The sequence below is a fragment of the Oryctolagus cuniculus genome, chromosome 4, assembly GCF_964237555.1.
Source record: "Oryctolagus cuniculus chromosome 4, mOryCun1.1, whole genome shotgun sequence".
NCBI lineage: Eukaryota > Metazoa > Chordata > Mammalia > Lagomorpha > Leporidae > Oryctolagus > Oryctolagus cuniculus.
In genome coordinates, this window is record NC_091435.1 from 92506057 (window position 1) to 92528782 (window position 22726).

At 43.1% G+C, this 22726-nt stretch overlaps 1 long non-coding RNA gene across 1 annotated transcript; it reads right to left on the reverse strand.

Annotated features, from left to right (window-relative positions):
* Positions 1-3682: 3682 nt before the first annotated feature.
* Positions 3683-15890, reverse strand: LOC138849322 (uncharacterized). The gene is made up of 2 exons (XR_011388009.1): positions 14813-15890; positions 3683-4017 (listed from the first exon to the last, which is right to left on the reverse strand). It is a non-coding gene; the product is annotated as an uncharacterized lncRNA (long non-coding RNA).
* Positions 15891-22726: the final 6836 nt, after the last annotated feature.

Here is a 22726-nt window from a genome sequence, read left to right on the forward strand (position 1 = left end):
AATTTCTGACTACAGGCAATTTTTCATACTTCCAAGTTCTTTTTTTTGACAGGCAGAGTTAGTGAGAGAGAGAGAGAGAGAGAGGAGAAAGGTCTTCCTTCCATTGGTTCACCCCCAAAATGGCCGCTACGGCTGGCGCGCTGCACCTCTCTGAAGCCAGGAGCCAGGTGCTTCTCCTGGTCTCCCATGCGGGTGCAGGGGCCCAAACACTTGGGCCATCCTCCACTGCCTTCCTGGCCACAGCAGAAAGCTGGACTGGAAGAGGAGCAACTGGGACAGAATCTGGCACCCCAACCAGGACTAGAACCCAGGGTGCTGGTGCTGCAGGTGGAGGATTAGCCAAGAGAGCTGCGGCGCTGGCCACTTTCAAGTTCTTATTTAAGGGTATTTAATTCCATCTATAGTGTTGTGATGTAGTTAGTGTTCCTCTGTTTTCTGGTTGGCTTGCTGTGTTTTGTTTTGTTTTGTTTTGATCTCCATTGGCATGGTGACGAATTTTCATCAATTGAGATGTATCTAGTCTCTTTTTCTTTAAGCAGTTTTTCTCTAAGTTTGTAGTATTTACTGTTCTTTTTTGTGGATTTCGGATGATTTACAAGATTCTTGGTTTAATGGTGCCCTCTTCTGTCGATGTGGCAAAGTACAGCTTTTGTAACTGGTTAGACAGGGATTGTGTCTATATTGTAATTGTGTTTCAGTGGTTGGATAGGGATTGTGTCTATGTAAGAGCTAAGCTCCACCCCAAGGCTCTCTCACCTTTCAGATTCGGGATGGCTGAAACTTACCGTCTCCGAGGGAAAAGCTTCCGAAAGCACAGGTATTCTTGCATTACCCCATGGTGGGAACTTCACACTTCCCTGTATGAGCTTTCTCTAAACCATCACCCCCTTCACCCAACATCTCTCTCCTTCCACATGTGGACGAAAGAGCCCAAGTCAGCCAACCAACACATTGCAGCTGGTTCCCAGGTAACTCTTCCTTTCGACAAACTCTGTGACCAGGGAAACATCGACTGTATGGTAGGAAGGAGTGAGCTTTGCATCGTAGGACCGTTGTAGGGAAACCAATTAACGATCCCGTTGTTTGCCTCCCCTATATATAGGTAACATTGAACATAGAGATGGAATGTCCCTCCTTAATCAATAATCAAGTCTGTCAACTATTACCAGGCATTTTTCTTTTTTTTTTTTTTTGAAATGTTAATCCATTTAATAGCACCAGAATTAATAAAACCAAAGATATTACCAAGGATTGAGAAACAACTACTTACCAGTGTATAATCAATGAGCTGCATGAACTTATAACTTCCCCTTAAAAAGAATTTGTCACTGACCAAATTCTAACCATAAGCTATTAGGCAATTATAACAGGTTTTTTTTTCTTTTCTTTTCTTTTTTATATTTTATTTTATTTTATGAACATAAATTTCCAAAGTACAGCTTATGGATTACAATAGCTTCCCCCCTCCATAACTTCCCTCCCACCTGCAACACTCCCCTCTCCCGCTCCCTCTCGCCTTCCATTCACATCAAGATTAATTTTCAATTATCTTTATATACAGAACCAGGCACTTTTCAATGAGATCTTCTTTGATTTTGAGTGTGCTTGGTAACTATGCATAACTCTATCTGATTCAATGCATGTACCCACACTGCAAGAAAAGTTAAAAACCTGTGACCAAATTCAGTCTTGTGTAATAGCCGATTCAAGCAACTGAGCGGTTGTTCAGGTTCCAGTCCTCAGTCTGACCAGCTAAATAGACTTGAACTTTGATTTTCCAACCAAACTCTGATTATTTCAGTCAGTCTGTGCCCTCTCTTTCCCAGGAAACTACAGTTGTAGCATATACCATAGAAGCAAGCAGCATAACCCAAAAAAGAAGCAGTGTGAGGATAAAAGGAACGGAACTCACAGAGGAGAGAGGCATGATGACATGAAGTCTAGGGAAATGCTTGTTTAATGTTGGATTTGAACATTAAGCTGCTGGGGCCGGGGCCGCGGCTCACTAGGCTAATCCTCCGCCTGCGGCGCCGGCACACCGGGTTCTTGTCCCGGTCAGGGCGCCGGACTCTGTCCCGGTTGCCCCTCTTCCAGGCCAGCTCTCTGCTGTGGCCCGGGAGTGCAGTGGAGGATGGCCCAAGTACTTGGGTCCTGCACCCCATGGGGGACCAGGAGAAGTACCTGGCTCCTGGCTTCAGATCAGCGCGATGCGCCGGCCACAGCACGCCGGCCGCAGCAGCCATTAGAGGGTGAACCAACAGCAAAAGGAAGACCTTTCTCTCTGTCTCTCCCTCTCACTGTCCACTCTGCCTGTCCAAAAAAGAAAGAAAGAAAATTAAGCTGCTGGAATGCCCAAAATTTCTGAGTGTACAGCTCTTTAAGAGGTTGGGAATAAACTGGTGAGATTACAAAAGAACACTAAGCAAACAAGACAGGTGGCCACCAGACCCAGGCCAGTGTGGGGAAGGAAGGCTTAAATGAAAGAAGTGCAACCATGAAACACCTATAGCGCAGCTGTAAATGTCATTTACACAGTTGAAAACGTAGTCATTAAATACTGACTTAACCAAACATGATACTATTGTGACTATGTTAGGTGCAGAGTATAGGGGAAGTTGTATGGGTAAGGAGTGAATTATAATACACCTAACTTTTCAGCTTCCATTTTAGCAGATCATTTTGAAGACTGAAACTTAAAAACATGGTGTTTCATCACATCCTTTAGAAAAATATTAGCAAATACCATACTAAATAGCTGGACGACTGAAAATGATTGCTATATACTGTTTCCTTTAAAAAAAAAAAGATTTATTTATTTATTTGAAAGGCAGAGTTACAGAGAGGCAGAGAGAGAGAGAGAGAGAGGGAGACTTCCTTCTGCTGGTTCATTCCTCAACACCCTGAGCTGTACTGATCCAAAGCCAGGAGTCAGGAGATTCTTCCGGGTTTCCCACTTGGGTGCAGCGGCCCAAGAACTTGGGCCATCTTCTACTGTTTTCCCAGGCCATGGCAGAGAGCTGGATGGGAAGTGGAGCAGCTGGGATATGAACCGGCACCCATATGGGATGCAGCACTGTAGCTGGCAGCTTTACCCACTACACAATAGTGCCGGCCCCTATACAGTGTTTCTGATACACAACCCTCAGATCATCCTATCACTATCATAACAAAAGGACCCATTCTTTGTTTGTGCCTTCCATTACATTCGCTTCTGCAATCCTGTTTTCCAGGGGCAACCATTTTCAATCTTCCAGGGGATGGGATAGGATGCAGGGGAATTAGTTAAGTATGTTCGGCTTTAGGGCCAACATTGTGGTGCAGCGGGTTAAGCTGCCTCCTGCAACAGCAGCAGCCCATATCGGGTGCCGATTAGAGTCTTAGTTGGCCTGGATCCTACCCAACTCCTGCTAATGCACCTGGGAAGGAAGCAGATGATAGCTAAGGTAACTGGGTCCCTGCCATCCTTGTGAGAGACTGCATGGAGCACTGGGCTCCTGGCTTCTGCTTGGCCAAGCCTCAGCTATTGGGGCCATTTAAGAAGTGAACCAGTGGATGGGCTCGTTCTCTCTCCCTTGCTCTCACTCTCACTCTCTTTCATTCTCTCTCTCTAATGGTCTTTGAAATAAATAAGTCTTTTAAAAAAAAAAGCTTCATTTGTCTCTACAAAAGCCATTTCCCAAGAGTCCTTTAAAAATATTTATTTATTTGAAAGGCAGAGACAGAGAGAGAGAGAAGAGAAAGAGAGGCCTTCCATCTTCTGGTTCACTACCCAAATGGCCGCAATGGCCAGAAATGGGTGGATCAGAAGCCAGGAGCCAGTACCTTCTTCCAGGTCTCCCACATGGGTACAGGAATGCAAGCATTTGGGCCATCCTCTGCTTCTTTTTCAGGCACATTATCAGGTAGCTGGATCAGAAGAGGAGCAGCCAGGATTTGAACTGATGCCCACATGAGATGCCAGCACTGCAGGCAGAGGCTCTTCTCATTACGCCACAGCGTTGGCCCCCTAAAAGGGTCCTTAAAACAAATATGAAGGAGAGATCAGTGAACAAGGATAGATGTTTAAGATGTTTATGTTACTGCTCTGTAATTTATCTCCAGTAGCAGGGTTTCCAAATATGGTGTTAAAGAGTCTCAACAGTAACTACTGTGGTAATCTAATCCCATTCCTCCAGTCCTTTTGGGTTCTAGTCACTACTGATAGCCTCACTAAGCATAATTGTTATGCTCTTGTGAACGTAATAATTGGAATCAAGCATCCACTGACTCTAAATAAATCCACCTGAAGTAGAAGGACGAGGAAAAAGATGAGAAAGTCAATAATAAATCATCTAGAGAGGAAACTGTGGATGCACCTGTGGGCAGGTCTGACATGTGAGCAGTCTTGTATCATGTATTCACCTCCCACAAGTAAGCACCCACCCGGAAGAGGCATTAAACAGCTGAACAGTGGATGTCAGCTCACCTTGGTTGCTTGCCATCCCAATATTTGTGCAACAGAGAAGTCATGATGGCAGAGAAAAGACACTATGAACGGATCTGCAGGCTCCCTGTTACCAAAGCAACTCTAACTGCTGGTATTGCCAAATGCCTGCTCTATCAGAAACAGAAACCAACACAGTCCCAAATGAGGCATCAGCCCTTAAGTAGAACATCCAGTCACTTGGCGGGAGGTTGATTATATTGGACTGCATCCACTCTAGAAAGGAAGCCATTTCCTTCTGATTGGAATTGTCAGCTATTCCAGGAAAGGGTTTGCCTTTCCTGCACACTGGCCTCAGACAGCTCATACTTGAGGAAGGCTCCGAGAGTGTTTGATTTACCAGCCTTGGATGTGTGGCCATGGACACGAGACTGAGATCCAGTGGTCCTACCATGTCCTGTGTCATCCCAAGACTGCTGGTCTACGAGGGTGTTACATCAGTATCTTTAGAGTTTAGGTGCCAGCATAGAGATGATACTCTGTGAGTGGGCTCCTATGTTGGCAATAGGTACAATATATGAATCTGGAATTCAAGTGGAGGGAGTGAAAGTGTCCTTGCTTACCATTACTCCCACTTGGGGAATTGGAGCTGCTGTCCACAGATTCAGGCTCTATGAGGCTAATGATGTGTCTCCCAGAGGAGTGAGGCTTCCACCAGGAGACACAGTAAGTCTCATTAAACTTAAAGCTGCAGCTGCTAACTGGTTGCCACCAGTGGACCAAAAGGCAAGGAATGAATTTCCACAGTAGCAGGGGAAATCCTGCATGGGGAAGCAGAGCCGTGCCACATGAGGACGGTAATACACAGGTGATTTCCTGGGACATTTCTTACAGCCTGCATTAAGTGTAAATATGTAGTTAGAGCAACCATGGCCTAATAAAAGCGTGGTGACTAGGGCCCCAGACCTCTCAGGGCTGAAGGTCTGGGTCATCTCATCAAGCGAGCTACCTAAACTATCAGAAGTATTAGTCAAGGCCAAGGGCAATACTGAAAGTGTGGTAGAAGAGGAAAATGACAAATGTTAGTCACAATGTCAGAACCAGCTGCAGTAGTGAGGGCTATAGCTTATTCCATTAACATTCTCTTGTAAGCTTTCTACCTGCACCTGTAATGAACCTGAATTTTGAAGAAGCTGTGATAGTATTTAGTGAACTTAAGGATGGAGCTAGAGATGCAAGCTCATCTGTGAGGTACAACATATGATCCAGATACTCCCAGTACCCATGCTCCAGATTTTCCACTGGTTTTTTTTTTTTTTTTTTTTTTTTTTTTTTTTTGACAGGCAGAGTGGACAGTGAGAGAGAGAGACAGAGAGGAAGGTCTTCCTTTGCCGTTGGTTCACCCTCCAATGGCCGCCGCGGCCGGCGTGCTGCGGCCGGCGCACCGCGCTGATCCGATGGCAGGAGCCAGGTGCTTCTCCTGGTCTCCCATGGGGTGCAGGGCCCAAGCACTTGGGCCATCCTCCACTGCACTCCCTGGCCACAGCAGAGAGCTGGCCTGGAAGAGGGGCAACCAGGACAGAATCTGGCGCCCCGACCAGGACTAGAACCCGGTGTGCCGGCGCCGCAAGGCGGAGGATTAGCCTAGTGAGCCGTGGCGCCGGCCCTCCACTAGTTCTAGCCCCAGCTTCTGCATGCTTTGCTGAAAGTAACTTAAATTTGAAATAGTAAAGAATTGATCTCAGACACTGAAGCTGTTTTTTAGTCTGTGCCATCACTTCTATCATTTGATGCTCCAAAATGTCTGGGAGTTTTAGATCCCCCCAGCCACAGAGAATCTCATATGCCAGTTTCTATTAAGTAGGAGATCAAAAATGCAGTTCCTTTACTTCTAGGATTGACCAAGATGTAATGTACACTGCAGTATTCTCCATGGGATCAGGCTGCATGTAGAACCTGATAGTGACCCTTTGCTGGCTTCTTCCTCTTCTCTTCTGCATCCATTCCTGGCTGATCCCAATAGAGAAAACTTGCACACAAATTCTTAACTCAGCATCTGCATTTAGTAGCATTTAACCTAAAACACACTTCCTTGTCCATGCCAAAACCATCCCATGACATTCATTTTACAGACTTCTGTCAATGCTCAGATCTAACAATATTCACTACACTCTTTCATACACATATCATTTTACTTCTTACTACTCTGCAAATTCCTCTGCAAGCAGAGACCATATATATCTTTTTAATGTCAGTATCCTCATCTGCACAATGGAAATAACAGTGCTATAGTTGGGATGTTGAATGTCCTCCAAAGCCCCATGTGTTAAAGGCCTGATCCCCAAGGTGGTGTTATTGGAAGATGGTAGAACCTTCAGGAGGTAGGACCTAGAGGGAGATGCCTAGGTTATTGGAGGCTTGCCCTTTTGTGACTTCTAGATTTTTCAGGAGAGGGTTGTTATAAAATATTGAATTTGGATCTATCTACTTTCTTTGCCTCCTGGATCACCGTGTGATACTTTCCCCATATAACCTCTGCCATTTGCCATGGGGGCTTCATCAAAACTTGCGGCCGGCGCCATGGCTCACTAGGCTAATCCTCCGCCTTGCGGCGCCGGCACACCGGGTTCTAGTCCCGGTCGGGGAGCCGGATTCTGTCCCAGTTGCCCCTCTTCCAGGCCAGCTCTCTGCTGTGGCCCGGGAGTGCAGTGGAGGATGGCTCAAGTCCTTGGGCCCTGCACCCCATGGGAGACCAGGAGAAGCACCTGGCTCCTGCCATCGGATCAGCGTGGTGCGTCGGCCATGGCGGCCATTGGAGGGTGAACCAACGGCAAAGGAAGACCTTTCTCTCTGTCTCTCTCTCACTATCCACTCTGCCTGTCAAAAAAAAAAAAAAAAAAAAACCAACAACAACTTGCATCATGCCATTGGACTTTCAGGCCCCCGGACTGTGAACTAGATAAACTTCTCTTTCATAAGTATCTTGTCTTGGATACTTCATTGGAGTAATAAAAAGATGACTATTACAAATAGTATCTTCTCATAGTTCAGCAATCTCTCAATAGTTACAAGTATTAATAGGTAAGATGGTAAATGTATAGAAGTGTTATAGAAGTGTTCCTGGCATGTGGCAAGTGCTAAAGAGTTTGCCATTAATATCACTGTTTTTTTTTTTTTTTAACTCCATCCTGTGGCACCATGACTGAGCAGAATGTATGTACACCAATACTAACTTGTTGAACAAACAAGTGGACTGGTGGATGGATGGATGCGTGGGTGAGTGGATGGATAAATGGATAGATGAAGATAGATAATACATATAGACATATAATAAGCAGATGATGATAGATATAGTTGATGATATAATGATGATGAAGATAGATATAGGTGATAGAAGAATCAGTTCGAGAATTTTAAAAAGTTCTAAACAGAGGGGTCAGAGAGATAGCTGGTAAGATTAGGGAGATGGGCCGGCGCCGATGCTTACTAGGATAATCCTCCGCCTTGCGGCGCCGGCACACCGGGTTCTAGTCCCGGTCGGGGAGCCGGATTCTGTCCCGGTTGCCCCTCTTCCAGGCTAGCTCTCTGCTGTGGCCAGGGAGTGCAGTGGAAGATGGCCCAGGTGCTTGGGCCCTGCACCTGCATGGGAGACCAGGAGAAGCACCTGGCTCCTGCCATCGGATCAGCGCGGTGCGCCGGCCACAGCGCGCTGGCCGCAGCGGCCATTGGAGGGTGACCCAACGGCAAAAGGAAGACCTTTCTCTCTGTCTCTCTCTCTCACTGTCCACTCTGCCTGTCAAAAAAAAAAAAAAAGATTAGGAGATGACGTTTAAACAGTTTAAAATGTATTTGAGACTTACACTAGAGGACCTGTCATAAGCAGAAGTTGCTGAGTTAGGTAACTGATAAACTTTAATGTGAAGACAAACTTGGACAGCATTCTCACTGCTAATCAGTGCGCTGAGTTGGTGTTCTTCCACCTGAAAACATGAAATACTGCTAGGTGACTTCTGATGGAACTTACCATGGTGCTCTGAGAAGTGGAAAACATGGGGATTACCACCTGGTGGCCAACCGCAGCAGATAGTGAGGTCTGCATGGTTGCAACAGGCCCAACCAAAACTCCCTCCTCTTGGTGAGCGTTGCCTGGACACTATAACTTACCACTGTTGGGTTATCTTATTAGAAAAGTGGCTACTCAGAGTTTCTCTATACTTTCAGTTGAGTGCTACTTTATCACCAATGCCCCTCAGGACCACACATTTGTCCTGTGCAGTATGTTCTAAGAATGGGACATTTCACATTTTGGGGAGAGCTACTCCCATGAAATACTACAGATATTTCTCTTTTATTATTATGATTTTTTTTTTTATTTGGGTGAGAAAGAGAAAGAAAGACAGAGAGAGCTCCCACCCTTGGGATCAATCCCCAAATGCCAGCTATAGCTAGGGCTGGGCCGAGACAAGCTGGAAGCAAGGAGTGTGGTCCAGGTCTCCCACAAAGGTGGCAGGAACACAATTACTTGAGCCCTCACTGCTGACTCCCCAGAGTCCGCATCAGGACTCCAGGAGGCTGGAATCAGGAGCTGGAGGTGAGGTACTCTGATAGAGATGTGATCATTTTAACTGCAAGACCAAACACCCTCACCCAGACATTTCTCTTTTGATCCCCTTCCACAGTGATTCGTAAAGCTGTAAGAGCTTTTGTCTCAACCTGAGCTGCCAAGTTTAACAGACTTTCAGCCATTTTCAGAATGATACGTCTGTGCCAAAAGTCTGGTGCTTTTCCATTCATACAACCAGGTTCCAGATACATCTTTGCCAAGTGGTTTTCAGAGCTTCCTGATGAAGAACTTTATGTAACTTTTCCCCACCTGTTTTGAAGCTCCTTGACTATTCCTTTGGGAGAGGTTAAAGCAAACATCTAAGGAAGTACCAGTGAGAACTCTGGGCAATGCCAGGGCCGGCGCCTTCCGTCCTGGCCCCTGTTTGTCCAGCTGGGAAGACCCACGTGTAGGTTTTTTACTTCGCAGAGATGTGGCCATTAGAGAAACACACGAGACCTCATCACCACAAAAAGGCAAATCATATTTCATGTCTGAAAACAATGGATCACTTTTGTAACTGAAGACTAAAATTTCATTTATCCAAAGCAACCACTACTACTTCATAACTCCCACTGCCATCCTCTCCCTCCTCCCACTCTGGGCTGACCTGTTATGTGCACAAACGTGCATACCCCATGTAGGATTTCTCTGCCAGACACAAGTTCTGCTTCCCAAGGCCTTGCTGCAACCTTGACATTTTAACTGATTTAGTGCCCTCCAACATCTACTCCAACAGGACTGAGTGGCATCAGTCTCAAGTGGACCTGTCTTCTTGACATTAGCTTCCTCATTTTATATTTTTCCTCTGTGAGCACTAATGCTGGGCACCAGCCACTCCAGCTGCCTCTCCTTACCACCATATTTGTTGCTAGTGGAGTTTAGACTGCTCACACCACTTGAGATTTAAATAGATATTTCCAGGAATATGAACTTACCAGGTTTTCTCATATTTTCACTACAGTCCTATTTTCCTGGTACATAGAGCCATAGAACAACTGCTGTCTCTATCTCCTTCACTGTGGCCCCTTGAATTTGAACCAAGCAGGTTGACTTCAGTTCTGCCTGCTCCCCTACAGATGAGGCCCTGATCAGGAGGCTCCTGACCAATAAGGCAAACAAAATCCCATTGTATTCTTATTTCCTATCTCCAAGGCAGAGCCAAAGTCTTGAGTGAACCCAAATGTCACTTAAGTAAAACTGCTGTAACATATTTATGCATTTCAGTTTTTAATAAAGGTGGACCAAGATGGAGTGAAAGAGGTTGAATTTACTCTCTCTTGAAGAATAAAAGAAATAATTGTTTTTAAGACATTAGAAATCAGGTAACAAAGAACAGGGATCCCTGAGAAACAGGAAACAAACAAGCTGAGAAGCAGTATTTAAAGGGAACAAATGGTTTCCAGGAAGCTTAATTGCTTCCTAGAACAAAACTTAAGATACTTCTCCAAATACAAAAATATCTGGCACCCAGAAAGAAAATATTCACAATGTCTGGCATCCAATCAAAAATTACCAGGCATGCAATAACGAGGAAGAAAACTGATTTAAACTGACCCACAAATTACACACTTGGTAGAGGCAGTAGACAAGGACTTTAAAACAGTTATCAAAGCTGCATTCTATGTATTCAAGAAACCAAAAACTATATCTCAGATGAAAAATACCCTGAATGGGACTAATGGCAGAATTGACACTGCAAAAGAAAAGATCAGGGAACTTGAAGACACAACACTAGAAACTACACAAAATTAAACTGAAGAAAAGATAATTATAATTTTTTAAAGATTTGTTTATTTATTTGAAAAGCAGAGTTACAGAGAAGCAGAGAGAGAGAGCTCTTCCATCCACTGGTTCACTCCCCTGATGGCCACAATGGCCAGAGCTGCACTGATTTGAAGCCAGGAGCCAGGAGCTTCTTCTGGGTCTCCCAGAAGAGGGAACTTCTAGGAACACAGAGGTCAGAGGGGTTACAAAAGCTAACTATTGATTCAGGGGAAAACACTGCTATGATTAACAACAAGGATTCTAGTTAAGGATTATCATGCTTTACTTGGAGCAGACCTTATCCCGCCTTCCCACTCATTCCCAGCTCTCTCCCAGAACCTTCCCAAACCCTCTGCATTCTTAAAGTCCTTCCTCCCTATGCGGACTCGTTAGTTAAGTAAAATATCCCCAGCTACTAGGTGTTGCTGCAAGTGAGTTGTTAACATGCTTAGGCCCTCAACAGAGTGCAGAGGCCTAAGGACTTGAGCCATCTTCTACTGCTTTCCTAGACCATAGCAGAGAGCTGGATCAGAAATGAAGCAGCCGGGACTCGAACCGGTGCCTATATGGGATGCCGGCACTGCAGACGGAGGCTTTACCCGCTGTGTCACAGCACCAGGCCCTTTTTTCCACTTTCAAACTGTGGTGTTTCCACAGTGTTTCCACTTCCAATCCAGCTCTCTGCTATGGCCTAGGAAAGCGCTAAAAGATGGTCCAAGTCCTTAGGCCCCTGCACCCATGTGGGAGACCCAGAAGAAGCACCTGGCTTCTGGCTTCAGATTGGTGCAGCTCTGGCTATTGCAGCCATCTGGAGAGTGAACTAGTGGATGGAAGACTTCCCTTTTCCTCTCTCTCTCTCTTTCTCTGTGTCTGCCTTTCAAATAAATAAATAAACCTTTAAAAAAAAACTTCAACATCCATTAATGATAAAGATCTGGAACAAATAAGTAATAAAAAGAATATACCACAGCATAATAAAGGTTGTATATGACAAACCTATACCCAACATCATATTAAATGGAGAAAAGCTGAATTTCCTCTAGGATCTGGAACCAGAAAAAGATGTCTACTCTCACCTCTATTATTAACATAGTGTGGAATTTTTAGCTGGAGCCATTAGGCAAAAGAAATAAATAAAAGGTATTCAAATAGGAAAGGAGGTAGTCAAATTATCTATCTTTGTAGATGACATAATTCTACATATAGATAAACCTAGAAGAGTCCCCAAAGAGATTGTTAGAACTCATAAATGGGGACCGGTGCTGTGGCACAGTGGGTTAAAGTCCCAGCCTGCAATGCTGGCATCCCATATGAGCACCAGTTTGAGACCTGGCTGCTCCTCTTCCAATTCAGCTCTCCGCTATGGCCTGGGAGAGCAGTGGAAGGTGGCCCGTGTCCTTGGGCCCCAACACGCACGTGGGAGACCTGGAGGAGGCTCCTGGCTCTTTGTTCCTGGCTTTGGATCGGCTCAGCTCTGGCCATTGCGGTAGTTTGGGGAGTGAACTGGTGGAATGGAAGACCTCTCTCTATATATAACTCTGTCTTGCAAATAAATCTTTAAAAAACAAAAAGCAGAACTCATAAATGAATTCAGTAAAGGTGAAAGACACAAAATAAACACAAAAATCAGTAGCATTTTTACATAGTAATAAGAAACTCACTAAGAAAGAAATGTTAAGAGATCTCATTCCTAACAACTACAAAAAATACATTGGAATAAATGTAACCAAGGATATGAAAGACTTCTACAATGAAAATTACAAAACACTAATGAAAGAAATTGAAAAAGTCATTTAAAAATAAAAGACTTTCCATGTTCTAGGATTGGAGGAACTAATTTTTTTAAAAGGTCCTTATAACCCAAAGTGATTTACCAATGCTATTCTTCACAAAATTAGGAAAAACAACCCTAAAAAATGTAATGTGTATAAGCAAAATTGACAATTTGAGATATCTTGATTGTTTACAGCCCTTGTCTCTACTGTTGAGGAACAGTGTTACTTTCTGCTTACTATTTGTTGAGTTTTTTACTTAGTGTTGGGTTAATCTTATAAAATAAACTGTAAGTAGGTCATTGTAAATATTAAGGCAGATTAAGAAAGGAAGGAGGAGGGAGGGTGACAGCATGGGTGGGAAGCATGGTAGGTTGCTAAGTATCACTATGCTCCTAATTCTGTGTCTGTGACATACATGAAATGTGTTCACCCTAAAAACTAAATTAATCAATTAATTTTTGAAAAATCATGTGGAAGCGCAAAAGACCTAGAATAGCCAAAACAATTTTAAACAAAAGAACAAAATTGGAGGCATCACAACACCAGATTTTAAGATATACTAAAGAGCTATTGTAACCAAAACAGCATGGTTGTGGCATGCAAACAGACACATAACCCAGTGCAACAAGACAGAGGTCCCAGGAATTAATCCTTGCCTCTACATCCAATTGTTCTTTGACAAAGGTGTCAGAAACATATGCTAGAGAAAGGACAGTGTCTTCATGATACAGTGTTGGGATAACTGGATATTCATATATAGAAGACTGAACTTTGACCTCCACCATCACCACCTTCCACCTGAAAAAAATAAACTTAAAATGAATCAAAAATCTAAAAGTAAGACTCAAAATTATAAAAGCACTAAAACAGGGAAGAAACATTGCAAGACATTGCCACAGGCAATAATTTTTGGATAAGACCCCAAAAACACAGGCAACAAAAGCAAATTAGGGAAATGGGATTAAATAAAACTAAGAAAGTTCTGCATAGTAAAGGAAACCAAAAAGTAAACAGAAAATTGACAGAATGGGAGAAACTATTTGCAAACTATCCATTTGACTAAAAATGATATCTAAACTATGTAAGGAACTCAAAGACTCAACAACAAGAAAAACAAACAATAACATTAAGAAATGGACAAAGAATTTGAATAGGCATTTCTCAGAAAAAGAAATATAAGTAGCCAAAAAATACATTTAAAAATTCTCAATATCACTAGCCATTAGGGAAATGAAAATCAAAACCACAATGAGGTATCATTTCATGTCAGTTAGACTAACTATCATCAAAAGACAAAAAAATAAAATAAAAAGAAAGTGTTGACAGAAGACTTTTCAGCAGAAATAATGCAAGAAATGGTGTTTTTGTTTTTCCACAAAATGGCATGACTGTCTATAACAGAATCTCAAAATAATCACCAAAAAAAAAAATCTTCTGGAAATTCCAAAAAATTTAAACATTTAAAGTAATTTCAAACATATAAAACAGTTAAGGGGCCAGCGCCGCGGCTCACTCACAAGGCTAATCCTCCGCCTTGCGGCGCCTGCACACCGGGTTCTAGTTCCGGTCGGGGAGCCGGATTCTGTCCCGGTTGCCCCTCTTCCAGGCCAGCTCTTTGCTATGGCCAGGGAGTGCAGTGGAGGATGGCCCAAGTGCTTGGGCCCTGCACCCCATGGGAGACCAGGAGAAGTACCTGGCTTCTGGCTTCGGATCAGCGCAGTGCGCCGGCTGCGGTGGCCATTGGAGGGTGAACCAGCAGCAAAAAGGAAGACCTTTCTCTCTGTCTCTCTCTCTCACTGTCCACTCTGCCTGTCAAAAATAAAATAAAATAAAATAAAATAAAATAAAATACAGTTAAGGGTAAGTCTAACAAAAATTGTGTATGATTTATACACTATAAACTATAAAGCATTTTTGAAAGAAATTAAAGAAATCTGAAATAAGTGGAGATAGATTCTGTGTTCATGGACTGAAAGACAATATTCTAATATTTCTCCAAAGTGACTTACAGATTTAATTCAATCTCCATCAAAATATAATCCTCTTTGGCTAAATCCTCACTGATACAAATATAGATCCCATACTGTAAGGTTCCATTTATATAATTCTAGAAAATGCAAACTAGCATACAGTACAGAAAGGGAAAGTGCTCAGGAATTGGCAAGCAAGAAGGGGTGGGAGGAAGGATGATCCAGCACAAGGAAGAAATAACCTTGGTGAATGATGGATGGGTGTGTTCACTACCTTGATTGCGATGATGATTCCACAGGTGTGTACAGAAGCCAAGATGGAGGGGGGTGCAAGTCAGGGAAGGCTTTTCAGAGAAGGTCATGGTCAGCAGTTGGCTTCGCCTGAAGTTCCAGCCAGGAGACAGACTTCTCTGAGGCAATCTACATAACTACCTAAAAATTCATGTTTTGTCAAACAAGAGTCCAGTTTCAAAATTTTGCTTTGCCCACAAATATTTGGTCTTCTCTGCCAAGGGAATGGGGGATTTTAGTCAAAATCCAAAGAAAAACAAGGAAGAAGAGAAGATAACCTAGGCTTTTCTGTTTTTAAAGGCCCAGAAATGGGATTATGGGCATTTTGAGAGATTTTTCAGGAGTGATTTAACCATGCACGATTTTTGCCTTCTATGCCTAGTTTGAGCCTTATGCCTAGATCATAAAAATATGATTCCACTTTGCTATGTTTCCAAGGAGAAAAATTTTAGCCTTAGAATTTTACACACAGGCAATTTGTCTTTCATGTGTGGAAAGAGATATTCTTAGATATGCAAAAACTCATATATCCTTTGAGAATTCTTTGAAGATGTAGTACAACAGAGTGATAAACAGAACAAATGAAGATCAAGAATGGGGCTGCCACATGCCACGGCATGCAAGGATGGCTATGCAGGAGTGAATCAACTTAATGCATTGTAACTTCAGTAATCAGCTAAATTATAACATTGACTGTTGTTCTCCAATGAAGAACAGGATTGTGAATCTGAAATCCTGATGTTAACCAAGACTAAGTAAGGATGGAGCAGAGGGAAGAAAAGTGTGTAGATGTTTGTCTGATATATATAGAAATACAATATATTTCATTTCTGACTCTGACAAGGGGTGAAATTAAGCTACGTGCTTTTGTAAAATTTTGTGACAGCATAAAATTTGAAGGTACAATGGTGTAGAAGGTATATACTATGCAGCAATCTAAAAGGTGTGGCTGGGCCGGCGCTGCGACTCACTAGGCAAATCCTCCACCTAGCAGCACCGGCACACCGGGTTCTAGTCCCAGTTGGGGCGCCAGTTCTGTCCCGGTTGCTCCTCTTCCAGGCCAGCTCTCTGCTGTGGCCCGGGAGTGCAGTGGAGGATGGCCCAAGTGCTTGGGCCCTGCACCCACATGAGAGACCAGGAGAAGCACCTTGCTCCTGCCTTCGGATCAGCACAGCACGCCAGCCGTAGCTGCCATTTGGGGGGGTGAACCAACGGCAAAAGGAAGACCTTTCTCTCTGTCTCTCTCTCTCTCTGTCTAACTGCCTGTCCAGAAAGAAAGAAAGAAAGAAAGAAAGAAAGAAAGAAAGAAAGAAAGAAAGGGAAGATGAGGACACACGGAGAGACATGAGATACGAATGCACACAGAGGAAAGACCACATGAGGACACAGCGAGAAGGCAGCCATCTGCAAGCCAAGAGCAAGAGCCTCAGGAGAAACCAGACTTGTCACCGCCTTGGTCTTGACTTTCAGCCTCCAGAACTGTGAGAAAATAAATTTCTATTGTGAAGCCATCTAGTCTGTGATATTTTGTTATGGCAACCCTAGCAAATCAATATATTATTATTGTAAGCTGCTAAATTTTGGAGTCGCTTGTTAGATAGCAACATATAACTAATACAGACTCTTCCAATTTTTGAAGGTTTTATTCCTAAATTCTATGAAGAAACAGAAGAAAGAATAACAAAATAATAAACCAGGAAAAGTCACAAAACTTCCAGCAATCCCATAATGCTGTCTTTGGTTTATTTCCTGGTCTGTCATTTCTCATTCTCTAAGACTGTTCCAGAAATTCCCCAACTGAGATTCTGAGTCTTCCAGCCACAATTCCTTGGAGGAGAAGACAACTCTTCCTTCCTACAGCCTTGCACCACCTTGGAATGCAATCAAAGATAAGAACATTTGCTAATACATGCAGTTATTTGGGAAAAACAAACATAAACATATGCCCAACACTAGGGAGTAAATTATAAATCTTTATGATAGAGTATAGTTCAACCATTACAAAGCATATTTACAAAGAAGCCCTTAATGATCTGTAGGCATTCTTGAGATATATTTTAAAATTAATACTGACATTAAAGAAATAAGTTCCTAGTGTCACACAGAAGAATGGGGTGATTATAGTTAACAATCACCTATTATACATTTTATGAAAGAATAAAAAAGGAGCTCCAATCTCCAGTCATAAAGTATTGGCAAAGAAGGAGAAATGTTGATTACCCTGATTCGGTCAGTAAATATTGTGAAATGTCACACCCTACACCATAAATATGTACAGTTACTTTAAATTGTACATAAATATGTATAATTAAATTAAAAATAATAGGAGCTTATTTGTATGAAAATATATACATATTGTATTTCAAAATAGAATTGGGGGAACATCAATAAGATGGCAAATAGAAGTCTCAGGATACACTTCCCCTACCCTCACAGCAAGTTCAAGTAGCAAGTCTCCACGGAAGTGTCCACACACCAGAACATCCTTCTGAAAACCCTAATATATAGAAACAAGCTTGATACACACACAGCCTGCAGAACTGAATGAAATACATATTAGGGGCTGGCGCTGTGGCGCAGCAGGTTAATGTCCTGGCCTGAAGTGCCAGCATCCCATATGGGCGTCAGTTCGAGACCCAGCTGCTCCACTTCCGATCCAGCTCTCTGCTGTGGCCTGGGAAAGCAGTGGAAGATGGCCCAAGTCCTTGGGCCCCTGCACCCGCATGGGAGACCTGGAAGAAGCTCCTGGCTCCTGGCTTCGGATCAGCACAGCTCCGGCCGCTGCAGCCAATTGGGGAGTGAACCAGCAGATGGAAGACCTCTCTTTCTCTGCCTCTCCTCTCTGTGTAATGTTGACTTTCAAATAAATAAATAAATCTTTAAAAAAAAAGAGAGAAATACATATTAGAAAATTCAGAGCATTCTTACTCCAACTGTGCCCCCATGTCCCCTCCCACAAGTCAGCACAGTACCAGATATAAAGGATTTACCCTGCCCCACAGTTTTTACAGGAGAATAAACGAGTTGGAGGCAGTTATCCAGTGTCCCTAGAATTCTGAGATGCTTCCAAAGAAGTGCACTCCAGTCTCAGTTCTTGGAGCACACTAGAAGAAACAGCATGGTTAGGTCACCTGGGGTCATATAGAAACAAAGAGAGGAGGCTGAGATCAAAGTCATAAGTGCACAGATCTTGATGGTATCTCTGTGTCTCTGCCATCATAGGTATCTGCCACCCTCAAAACCCACCAGCAAAACCCATCCTTCAAAAGGATGGCGGAAAGTTAAACCCAGCTTGAGTCTCTCAATAGTTAGTCTCCATGTGCAGCCTTAAAGACCACCTCAACAACACCATACAGGCAGGAGCACTTCCAACTCCGAACATTTTGAAGAAGTTCAGCAGCGACACTGGCTTGACCTAGGAAGGCAAGCAGTGGCTGCACCCAAACATAAAGCCTACTAACAATTTTGCCTAACTAGGGAGACTTCTGCCTCCACTCATTTCAGAGGAGTGAAAGGGCTGCACTCAGGATGTCAAGCAGCCACTGAACTCACTCCAAAGCCCAGCTACAGCTGTGCTCTGATAGACAGGAAGGCAATCCTGAGTCACGCACTTCTATGGAGCATAGCCTTGGCCCTACTCATCTTTTTAAAAATTAATTACCCTTTCTTTCTTCTAAGATTTGTGTATTTATTTGAAAGGCAGAGAAACAGAGAGAGAAAGGGAGAGTCAAAGGGATCTTCCATCTACTGGTACATTCTCCAAATGGCCAATAATTCCCAGTTCAGAGGCAGGCTGAAATCAAGGGCTGGGAAGTCTATCTTGGTATCCCACTTGGATGACCGGGCTCCAGGCATTTGGGCCATCTTCTGTGGCCTCCCCAGGCATATTAGCAGAAAACTGTGTTGGAAGCAGAATATCAAAGATTGAACAAGCACTCTGATATGGGATGCTGGTGTCACAATGGTAGCTTAACCTGTTCCACAACACCAACCCCCTCACCCACATCCATCTTGAATAGCAATACCACTCAACTTTGGAGCCCAGCCTACAACCCTGCCCAACTGCAGACTCCAAAGAGCAGAATTACCCAGCCAGAGATCATGTACTATAACTGGGCTGGCCCAAATCCACTACAGTAACCAGTCAGAAGCTCTACTAGACTACAGAGCACAGCGATGCCTCTTACTGAACACCAGAACCCGGCTAGAAGCCCCACCAGACATTATAGCAAAGACAGCAACCAAACCAACCAGAGAACTCATAAAAAATTACATGCTCAGGGTTGTTACCAACTGGTCCTTTCAGAATCACAGGCAAAGGACCAGCATTGTGACGTAGCAGGTTAAGGCTCCACCTGCAACACCAGCATCCCATGTGGGCACCAGTTCAAAATCCAGCTGCTCCACTTCTGATCCAGCTCCTTGTAAACGCTCTCAAGAAAGCAATAGAAGATGACCCAAGTCCTTGGGCCCCTGCACCTACTTGGGAGACTTGGAAGAAGCTCTGGGCTCCTGGCTTCAGCCTGTCTCAGCGCTGGCTGTTGAGTCCATTTGGGGAATGAACCAGCAGATGGAAGATCTCACTCTCTTTGTGTCTCTCCTCCTCCCTCTGTGACTGTGCCTTTCAAATAAATAAAAATAAGTCTTAAAGAAAAGGAATTACATACAAGGTTATATAGTGACAGTCTATACCCACAAAGATCACCTGGTAAAGCCAGAAGAATATGCTTTCACCACTATTGCACAGGCCACAACACAAGTATATACAAAGTAATTATAAAAGGATCAGGGAATCACAAGACCTCCAAACCACATCTAGCAAGTTCCAATAGGAATGAATATCTATTAAATGACTGGCAAGGAATTCATATTGATACTCAAAGTGCAATTCAGTGAACTAAAAGACTGTATGGATAGAAAATTTAGTGAAATTCAGAAAACAAACTAAGAAATCTGGAAAATAGAAACAATAAAAAAGAACTAACCAGAAATCCTTGAGATAAACAATGTAATTAATGAAATAAAAATACAATGGAAAATTTTAATAGGAAATTTGATTAAGCAGAAAAAAGGATCAATGATCTAGAAGGCTACATTTGATACAATTCAGGCACAGCAGAAAAAAAAACAATAGAATAAAAAATAAAAAAATCTTTGAGTAGTGTGGGACAACATCAAAGAACCACACTTTCACATAATAAAAGTTTCAAAGGGAGAAAATAGACAAAAATGTTCAAAAAGCAAATTTAAGCTAATAATGCCTGTAAACTTCCATAATTTCCTAGATAACTTAGCCACATACAGAGATTGCTAATGAAGTCAGCCCAAAGAAGAGTATAGCAAGACACAAATAATCAAACAATCAAATTCAAAGACAAAGAAAATATTCTGAGTACAGCACCAGATAAGAAACACATCACATACAAAGGATTATCAGTACAACTATTAGTGAATTTCTCAGCAAAAATCCTGTAAACCAGGAAAAAATTGGGATAACTTATTCAAAGTACTGAAGGAAAAAACTATAAACCAAGAGTACCTTATTCAGAAAAGTACTTTATTCAGAAAAGAAGGAAAAAACTATCAGTCAAGAGTACTTTATTCAGTAAAGTTGAAACGAGGAAGAAGTAGAATGTTTCCCAAACAAAATCTAAGGAAATTCATCACCAATAGACCTGCCAGAAATTGCTAAAGGTAGTCTTTTTTTAATTTGAAAGTCAAAATTACGCAGAAAGAGAAGAAGAGGCAGAGAAAGAGGTCCTCTATCCATTGGTTCACTCCCCCAATGGGCTGCAACGGCCAGAGCTGTGCCAATCCGTAGCCAGGAGCCAGGAACTTCTTCCCGGTCTCCCACGTGGGTGCAGAGGCCCAAAGACTTGGGCCATCTTCCACTGCTTTTAAAGAGAGTCTTTTTAAAAAATTGATTCATTTATTTGAAAGTCAGAGTTACAGAGAGAGAGAGAGATCTCTCATCTGTTGGTTCATGCCCCAGATGGCTGCAACAGTTGGGGCTAGGCCAGGCTGAAGCCAGGTCCCAGGAGTTTCTTCCACATCTCCCTTGTGGGTGGCAGGGGCCTAAGTAATTGGGTCTTCTTCCACTGCTTTTTGCCAGGCCATGCAGGGAGCTGGATTGGAAGTGGAGCAACCGGGTTTTGAACAGGCACCTGTATGGGATGCCAGCATTGCAGGCAATGGCTTTACCTGTTATGCCACAGTGCCAGCCCCAGGAGTTTTTAAAAATGAAACAAAAAGCCACTAATTAATAGCATGAAACATACAAAAGTACAAAATGCAATAGTACAGTAAAACAAAGCCATATTCAGAACATTCAATGTAATCCCTAGCTAAAGAGCTAAATCCCAAAATTATTAATAACTATAGCTGAAATAAATTGTCAAGAGAAAAACATCACAAAATGCCAATTCTAGCATCAGAAACATAAAATGTGGAGAATATAGTAAAGCTTTAAAGTTGATACATGCAATCAAAGTTATTGGCTTGCAGACAGCATTGTGATGCAGTGGGTTAAGCCACCACTTGCAACACTGACTGGCTGTTATCAGAGAACCAGTTCAAGTCACAGCTGTTCCTCTTCCAATCCAACTTCCTGCTAGTATGCTTGGGAAGGCAGAAAAAAATGGTTCAAGGCCCCTACCACCCACATGGGAGACCCAGATGAAGTTCCAAGTATCTGGCTTCAGTTAGGACAAACTCTAGCCATTACAGCCATTTGTGAAACAAACCAGCAGATGGAAGATTTCTCTCTCTCTCTCTCTTTTTCTCTCTCTCACGCGCACGTCGCTTTCAAATAAAATAAATAAATAAATAAATCTTTTCTTTGAAGTTATCAGATTGAAATAGGATGCTGCCAACTGTAAGATGTTCTATGAGGCCGGCGCCACGGCTCAATAGGCTAATCCTCTGCCTTGCGGGGCCAGCACACCGGGTTCTAGTCCCGGTCGGGGAGCCGGATTCTGTCCCGGTTGTCCCTCTTCCAGGCCAGCTCTCTGCTGTGGCCAGCGAGTGCAGTGGAGGATGGCCCAAGTGCTTGGGCCCTGCACCCCATGGGAGACCAGGAGAAGCACCTGGCTCCTGCCATCGGATCAGCGTGGTGCGCTGGCCACAGCATGCCGGCCGCGGCAGCCATTGGAGGGTGAACCAATGGCAAAAGGAAGACCTTTCTGTCTCTCTCTCTCACTGTCCACTCTGCCTGTTAAAAATAAAAAATAAAAATAAAAAAAAGATGTTCTATGTAAGCTTTGTGGTAACCAAAACACACAAACCTTTAGTAGAAGCACAAGACAAAAATATAAAGGATTCAAAGCATACAACCACAGTAAACCATCAAACCACAAAGGAAGATACTAAGAGAGAAAGAAAGAAAGAAAAATACCTATAAAATGAACAAAAATCCACTATTAAAATAGAAGTAGCTAAGTCATTACCTACCAGAGCCTGCACTGTGGCATAGAAGGTTAAGCCTCTGCCTGCAAAGCCAGCATCTCATATGAAACCCAGTTGGAGTCCCGGCTGCTCCACTTCTGAACCAGCTCCCTGCTAATGAGCCTGGGAAAGCAGCGGAAGATGGCGTAAGTGCTTGGGCCCCCGCACCCGTGTGGGAGACCCAAAAGAAGCTCCTGGTCCCTGGCTTCAGCCTGACCCACCCTGGCAGGTATGGCCATTTGGGGAGTGAACCAGTGGATGGGAGATCTTGCCCCCTCTCTCACCTTCTCTACTTCTCTCTCTGTATCTTTGCCTTTCAAATAAATAAATAAACAAACAAACCTTTTTTTAAAAAAAGTTGTTACTTACCAATACTTACTTTGAAAGGAAATGTATTAAATTTTCTAATAAAAAATACAGAGGGACTGAATAAATATAAAAGCAAAAAACAAAG